At 37.7% G+C, this 8,765-nt stretch overlaps 1 protein-coding gene across 1 annotated transcript in view; it reads left to right on the plus strand.

Annotated features, from left to right (window-relative positions):
• The first annotated feature begins 7,872 nt into the window (after positions 1-7,872).
• The window catches only part of LOC138039859 (tetratricopeptide repeat protein 28-like), a 14,374-nt gene continuing 13,481 nt past the window's right edge, over positions 7,873-8,765 (plus strand). Inside the window, exon 1 of the mRNA XM_068885691.1 lies at positions 7,873-7,901. The gene's annotated coding sequence lies outside the window, so the exon portion shown is untranslated. The remainder of the gene's footprint in view (positions 7,902-8,765) is intronic.

Below are 8,765 nucleotides of genomic sequence, written 5' to 3' on the forward strand. Positions count from 1 at the left end.
TGATGAATTTTTCGTTACTTTTTGTTGTTTTCTATTTACTCACTTTGGATCAAGTTTAGTGTGACTATATCAGAATTCCTTATATGCAGTTTATTTTCTAAAGTGATCATGATCATCGTCATTCATGATCAGTTGCGAATGACGCACCCAAATGATCCACCAGTATTATTTATCCCTTAATTTTTTTGTTCAGCGGGATTCATTATTGCTGCTCAAAAGGTTTTAAAGGGGAACATTGCAAGGTATTTCGTAATATTAATTAGCTTGGTGGGTGTAATCAGATATTTGTCTGTTGTTTCAAGGTAATAAGTAACAATTAGCTAGAGGGGTCACGGTAATAAATTATTTGTTTCTTGTGTGATCGAACTATATACTGCCCTCCACTCTTTCCTTACACATAGAGGAAGTAAGTAAACGATGTATCTTGAATTGTTCCTGAACAGAGAAGGTTTTAGTTCTTGAATCCGCTGTGATTAAAAAATGATGGTGTCACAAAACAAAATGACGATTAAGAATGCATTCAATCAGTTTTAGCATGATAACAAACCTTTAATGTCTACTCACTTTAAAGTCTTACTTAAAGCTAAGCAAGACCAGAGCCTCGTATAATGTATGCATTCTCATTACAACTTTAAACCTCGCAGAACGAAACCATCACTTGAGTTGTTCGGAGCAATGGAACAGTCATCTTGTGTATAAACATGCCAACACATGTTTCGTGATCCTTTATATGATGATGCCGTTTTTACCAGACTTGAGTTACTACAAAACACAAATTTAATATCGAAAATATTAAAAATGACTTGAAATTGAATTAATTCATGTGAGAGAAAAGATCATGACAGACCTGCTCTGACTTCCGTAATGCGCAGCCGTATTGTGTGCCGTCAAAGGTGTGGCTTTTAGTGATTTCCTTCCTCTGTATAATATGATAGAAAGCGTTTTGTAAATGTTTTTCAGCATTGGCTGATTGTGTAGTAAACTCCATTCTTGCATCAAGATTTTTTTATGGTCTTTTACTGCTGGATGACAGATGTTGTGACAGATGGTATTGTTCTCTCGTGAGTCTTTTTTGTTTGTGTTCTTAATGCCGATTACCTTCTGGAAAAATTTACTGCAGACAATGTGCCATCTATGAAATTTTTACGATAGCCGCTAAACTCTTCCATCTCGTCCAAAGAAGTGTTTACAGCTGTGAGCGACTTCGGCGCCGGAAAAAGAAATCATTTGATACCTAGATAGATAGATGGTTTATTTGTAAAAAACTTGCAGCTTATAAAGCTGAATTGCGTATTTACAACATATAAACTATTCTTAAAATTCGTTCTGTTTTACATTTGGGAACAACAAACCGCCTCTTGTGGCGTAGATCATAGCGCGATGGCTCACGGAACTGTAGCATGCTATGCAAGCGGTGGGTCGGATCATTTACAATCGATGTGAATGTCTTATTGCATAAGCTAGCGATGTAGTCGTTAATAGATAGAATGTTCGATAGTTCTAAGGCATCCGTATAGGACAGTCCCGGGCAAATAATAGCTAGGGTCCGGTTCTTTACGCGTTCTAGATCTTTCTTTAAGTACATGGGCAAAGCGTGGAAAAACACCGGCGATGCATACGTTAAAACGGGCCGTATGCAAGAAGTGTAAAATAGTATTATCTCATTCTGTGGGACCTTTGCCCTCTTCAATTGTATTAAAAAACATACACGCTTCGAGGCTTTCTTGAATGGTTGTTTGAGATCGACACTTCCGGTTCAATTCTCTCCACCCCACTAAGAAAAAGGTCAAATTCGCCACCCCCGGGAAGGCCTTACTCGTCAAATTCCCCACTTACCGGGCACATAAAATAGTCAAATGCCCGGGGTTTGCGCGGAGGGGGGGTGAGAGGGGGGGGGGGGTGTTGAAGTTGTTGAAGTTTCGATTTGATCGGCGCATTACTTGGATGTCAGTCAATCTGTGATCTGAGAGATTTTAAAGGAATTTCTCATTCGTCTCCCTTTCTTTGTTATATCTTTTTTCTCTAGCGGATTTTCTTTGCCTTATGCGTTTGCCATTTTGTGATAGTGTTGGGACTGATCTCTTACTTGTGGTTTTTGTGGTTGTTTGTCCAGAAATCACACTGTTGCAGCTTTCAACATTTTTATTGTTGTTTAGCAAGTGTGTATATAGCATCTTTTATATCGAAAAGTTGCTTTTCTAGGTTGTTTATCCTGTTTACATCATTATTGACATTCTTCGCCGAGGGCGATTGTGACTCAGCTAGAGAGTTTACAAACGCCTTGTTTCGATGTTCGCCATATTTCGACTTTTCTAACTTTTTCGTGCGACTCTCGAGTCTGCGTTGAATGAAGCGCAACAGGGCTTTCACAAATTGTTTTTCGGCATATTGTTTTATGGCACCTATCTCTTTTGGAAACATTTCATGGAGCATTATGTTTGCCCGCGCTTTATACTGGAGTGACTTAGGACAAGTCTTTTGTTATAAATGTTTCTTGAGTTTGAGGGTAGGTTCCTCAGTCTTTAGTCTCTTGAATTCAATGGCGCTAATAACATATTCTTTCCTTTTCTTTGGCCGGTTTGCGTAAGTTAATCACTTTCAGCGGGCTCTGCCTTGAAGGATTTCTCCTTTCGTTTCTTTGTGTGGCTATTACAGTAAGTTCAGCTTTGTGTCATTGCTCTAGCTGGGATGCTGGAGGGCTTTCCTCGTTTGATTCGAGGTTTGCTTCAGCCATATCATCGTCCGACAAACGATAGTCTGGTGTTTTTGGTAGAGCTGGCAGAATTGCTTCTGCATTGTCGATATCTCCATGAAGGATTACAACTTCTATGTATTGCGTGGTCTGACATCTTGTTTCAGCGTATGAAAGTCAGTTTCCGAAAACCTCAGGGGAAAAGTACATTAAAAACCTCTCAAATAAGAAAATAACTGACGCTCAAATCAAATTAATCTCTCATGGTTTGGAATTTTATGCTGGTGAAGGAAACAAGGCTTTTTTAAGTTCAAACCGTAAAACCAATCAAATTTTATGAACATATAAAAAGAAGGCATTTTGTTTTTGTGTGTGAAAATTCTATACAATACAAACTCTTTCCCTTGCATACCTAGTCAAACGTATCTATGCTTAGAACATTTGTCGAGGAAAGCAACTACTGGCATTCATGTTTTCTGGATAAAGTTGAACTTAGTGAATATACCCTGAAAAGACGACCTTGAAATCAAAATGAAACCCTTTTTGAATTACTAACTGCAAATGTCACATTTTTATTTAAACCCAAGAAAAAATGAGATTCTGGTAGACCGTCCAACATTACTACAAAAGTCTATTGCAAAGTTTGTTGACGCTAAGTCAACCTTCCTAGTTGCATCTTAGCTTTTCCATATTCATCATTAAACGGTATAGCCTAATCCCCGCTGACCTGACAGATTTGTTGCCATTGTGTTGTGCATGAACCGTTATAGTCGTTATATTTCGGTTTGATCTATCAAGAGATTAGCGATCCAAAGTAGAAAATGGCTTCCAAAAATGTTAAATGCATTTGCGCGGCGTGCAGAACCATTGGCACGGCTGATTCATTAGGAACCAGTTACGCATGAACCACGGCAACACCAAGGAGAACATTGTCTTAAATTATTAATTCCCGTTATTGTAATAATTTTATGATAACTCCAAGTCGTTCGGAATGGAAAATATTTATCAACATTGCGGGAATAAAATTGGGATGCACGGTGTGGTTCTTTGGGAAGAAAAGTAGAAATATTTCGTCAGGTTCTCTCGTCATCAACACAACCCTAAAATTAGTCAATTCACGTCGTTGTCAGGACGAGGACGAGGACGGAAAAGAAGTGTCCCAAAATGCAAAACGCATGTGCATGGAGTGCAGAGCCTTTGTTTTTATTTATTGAGTCTATTGTTTCGTGGCGTTTTCGTAGCCGTCGTCGTCGTCGTCGTCCTATCGTAAGGTTCCTACTATGGAGCTCACGTAAGCGCGACGGCTACCAGAGCGTCATAAAACAATGGGCTTAATACTGGAACAAAAACAAAGGTTCTGTACGCCCCAAATGTGTGTTTCTCTGACGGCGATGTGAAATGACCAAATTTGAAGTCGTGTAGAGGACGTCGGTACCTGACAATAAATTTTCAAGTTTTCTCTACTTAATAACATAGAGGGCAATGGCATAGGGCATTTCTCGTTAATATTGGCAATTGCCCCGGGCAAAATTACTTAAAATCATTATCATTACTCAGTTTGGATCAAGTTAGTGACTATGTCAGAATTCATTATATGTCTATTTTCTGAATTGAGCATCGTCACTCATAATCAGCTACGAATGACACACCCGAATGATCCACCAGTATTATTTATCCCCCCCCCCCCCCACTTTTTTTTTTCCTGTTCAGCAGGATTCGTTATTCCTTCTCAAAAGGTTTTAAAGAGGAACATTTGCAAGGCATTTAGTAATATTTGCTTTCTGAGTGTAATAAGTTATTTGTCTGTCGTTTGATCGAAGTATACTACCCTCTATGAATAAATGACTCGTGCTATGCAAACCAGTTTCAATCACAAACAACTTGCTCTTTGAAGAGAAATGTTTTTGATCGATGGTGACTCGGGGTAATTCGGAATATATATTCGAACCCTTTTCGGCAGGAGTCGAAACTGCTAAGACATGCTCCAGTAAGTTGCCATATTACAAAGTTAAATCATTCATTTTCAAAACTAAAAAAAATGAGAAGAGCCCGATTTAAAATAGAAGTGATTGATGGGCATAACATGAAATGCGTTAAGGAGGAAATTATTATAAAACACTTTTCGTGTTATTTTGGATTAGTATTCGAGTTCTCTTGGTATCATTTCTAAATCAGAATTTTTTTCTGTTACTTCATCGCATATGACATTTTTAGTCTGGAAGAAAGGATGTGTTGTCACCTTGATTGCTCTTGCTGACCAAATTTTTAAACAATCAGGATTCAAAGTAGACTGCGTAGCAAGCGTTTCCGTGGGGGGACATAAGGGATTTTTATGTTTTGGCCCCGCGAAAAATGGGGCGAGACAAGAAGGAACTCTTGCAGACAAACCCCTGCATTTTCGAAACCGCCAACTTGACCTATCATGCATGTTCATCGGCTGTCATAAATTGACCAAGAAAATATTTGGTCTTCCGTAGTGGAAATGAACTTTGGGCAACACTGAGAAGCTTAAAAAAGTTGACAAGGAAAATAACGATAATATTTAACAATTATTCGCCGAAGGCGAAGTGATTATCGGTGAATATTCACCGGCACGAAGTCGAGGTGAATATTCACCGATAATCACTGAGCCTGAGGCGAATAATTGTTTTAGTGTAATTTTCAGCGGTGAATATCAAGAAAGTGCAAAACAACGGCCTAAAACAAGATAAAAAGGCACGAAAAGTGCTTGATTGGCTTAGCAGCCGCGCCTCCAAAATGTTATATTCACCGGGTAGCCCGGTGAATATAACACTAAATTCTTATATTCACCGCTGAAAATTATAGTAAAGACCAATATTAGAAAACAGATACTCTTCCCGAAGGCCTCCAAGTCCAATTATGGAGATGTCCTCGTAAGAATTTCACGCGACGATAAGATTTTAATATTTGGTAAGGCAAATTGCATGAGGCAGCTTACCGCTATAAAGAGATTCCAAATGTTGAAAACAAGTGCTTCTGATAAAATGTCAGCGTACCTAGGTTTTCAAACACAATTTTCTGTTCGGTGGTTTTACACCTTGTTCTTGGTGCTTGTGTACGTATTAAAGGAACAGCTACAAATAAATCAATCAATCAATATAGCGACATCTTCCATTAATTGTCCATGGTGCTTGACAATACTGTAAAACCCTAAAAATTAAAATCTGAAGAATTAAATGCGCAATATAATACGATAAGGTTTCAAAGAATAAAAAAAATAACTACAAGTAAAAACTACAAATCAAATGCACGCTTAAAAAGATAAGTCTTAAGATTAGCCTTAAAAACTGCCTCTGATGATGAAAACCTGATCTGGAGTGATAGTTTATTCCAGAGCCTTGGTGCCGCCACGGAAAAACCATTTTCACCATACTTTTTAAGATTTGCTATAGCAACCTGTTGTTTGAAGATCTTAGTGTTCGACGAGAGTCATTATACCTCAATAGCTCTTTAATGTAATCAGGGCCAGTCCATTCAGAGCTTTTTAAGTTAGCAACAACATTTTAAAAACTATCCTATAATGAACTGGCAGCCAATATCAGCTCCTTAGTATTGGTGTGATATTTTCCTGCCTTTATAGTCAAAGCTGAAGTCTATTAATCAGATACTTTGGGAGACCCTACAGCAGGGCATTATAATAGTTCAAACGCGATGTTATGTCAGAGTGAACAATAGTCTCAGTACTTAGCTACCTGGGATAGGTATCGCCCAATTCTAGGTGTACGGCGAATGCGGAAAAATGCGCTAATGCATGTTATTTTAACTTCAGTGTTCTTTGATGGAATCCAACTCCCAAGTTCCTGGCCTGTTTGCTAGACTTGATTACTTCTTCGCCGACTCGTATATAGTCGAGGGGTGGTCATGGGCAATATGTAGAACTATGCGCTCGATAGGTGATTAGGACCATAGAAGCAAGAAAACCGGATCAGCGAAAACCACTAAGACTTTATTTGTTTCTCCTAAAAAACACCGATGATACGCAGCCTAGTAACAATCCTTTCCAAAGCGCTGGTTCTAAAACAGGAAAGTTAAAATAAAAGAGTTAACGAGCGAGTTAATTACATGATTGATAAAACAAGAATTACGTACAAACTTAAAACCGATAATTACAAACCTTATCGGTGATTTCTCCGAGACGTGGATTAAGCTAAACGGCCCAACACAACTGGACGGCCCAGGAAAACTTGAAACTTAAATAACTAAACGGTAAATTCGAACTCTTTACCACAAGACGTAGGGAAGCCAAAGAAAAGAAAACCGCATGTGTTATATATATATAGTAGGTTAAAAGAAAAGCGAGGACGGACAACTTCTGACGTAAAAAAAGTTTAAAAATTAAAAATTTAATAAAACGTTTCTGTCAAAGACCTTCTTCAGTTATGACAACGTTTGAATAAAAACGAAACTTAAATAGGATTTAGGCGCTAACAATTACAAGTGACAGCTGTCAAAAAAATTAAAGATTGCAAAAAAGAACAAAAAGTGGTGCTAATTTGTAGATGACAAAAAAGCTAAAAAATTAACAAAACCCCTAGAGGGGCCCTTAAACAATGTAAATCATAATGAGCTTCCCGGTCAGGGCCTTTGTATATATGTATATATCATATGTATGTATATATACATGTATTTATAAATATATATATATATATATATATATATATATATATATAGTCGTTGTTGTCTTTGTTCAAAAACTCTATTGGGGGATTCTGTTATGTTTGTGTTTGGTTTTTCATTCAGGGGCTTTCGATTGGGAATCTATTACATTGTTTAGGGGCCCTCTCTGAGGACCTTGTTATGACATTGACCCGCACATTCACTCAGAGGCCCTCAATGGGGAGTTTGTTACGTAATAACACGATTTATCTAATTAGTCTGTTTGTTCCTTTTTATCAATTGTTTTTTGTTTTGCCTAGCTTGTAATTAAGACTTTTCTTTTGTTACATAACCTTAATTTCCATTTTTTGTGTACTATATAAAAGCCCGTAACTCTGCCACTCACAACCATTGTATATAGCTTTTTTAATTTTTAACTTTTAAACTATCCTGAAGAAGGCCGAAGGCCGAAACGTCGATTAAACGCTGGAACTGTCAAGAGTTTGTCTCTTCGTCGTTTTATTATACCTATCTACAGATTTACGGAGAGACACGTATCCTCTGGATCCTCTTACTGGGAGTTCATCGTTGGGTAAACTGCTTTTATTCTCACTATATATACATATATATATATATATATATATATATATAACGTTTAGAAGAAAGAATACTTCACAGCGTAGAAGAAAGACAACTTCATCGCTACGCTGTGAAGTTGTCTTTCTTCCAAATGTTATATTCGCTCTACTTCACGTATCGAGCACTCTGCAGCTAACTGGAACCCCCTACTTGCGCTATATATATATATATATATATATATATATATATATATTATACATATTGATTTCTTTTTTTTTTTTGAGTAGAACGTATTTTTTAGAGCGCTCAACTCAATCGATTGAGGAGCAATTAGAGGAAATTAAAAAATGTAGACCCTACAGCAATATTAGCAAGAAATGTAGTCTTTGTCTGAATGAGAAATTCATAATCATGTGTAAGAAAGCACTGTGTAGCCTTAACAGAAGAAACGAATTAGCAAGTTCATGCCCCCACAGAAACCGATATGTACTCCGGAACTTTAGAGTAACGTAAATTTAAAATACCGACATATAATGCCCTTATATCATGTTTTGTTACCTAGCAGCTGCTAAAATATAACGCATTCACTATAGTAACCATTCAAATTTCCGTATTTAACTGCCAGCTTTCCAATTTCAACAGTTCAGTCGTTAAAATTGCCTGATGAGTGTGGTACGTGCACCATACGAAACAGTTCTGTAGCATTAAAACGATTGTTACTCGTGAAACCTAAACTTGTGTGAAGTCAACACGTGGAGATTTACTCCCCTCACCCTCCCATAGAGAGCTCTAGTGAATTGGTGTGGCCATGGACTATTACCTCATACTTGTTAGAGTTGCATGCGACAAGCCATGACACAGCCCCCCCCCCCCCCTC

This window comes from Montipora capricornis, chromosome 3, assembly GCF_036669925.1.
Source record: "Montipora capricornis isolate CH-2021 chromosome 3, ASM3666992v2, whole genome shotgun sequence".
Taxonomy (NCBI): domain Eukaryota; kingdom Metazoa; phylum Cnidaria; class Anthozoa; order Scleractinia; family Acroporidae; genus Montipora; species Montipora capricornis.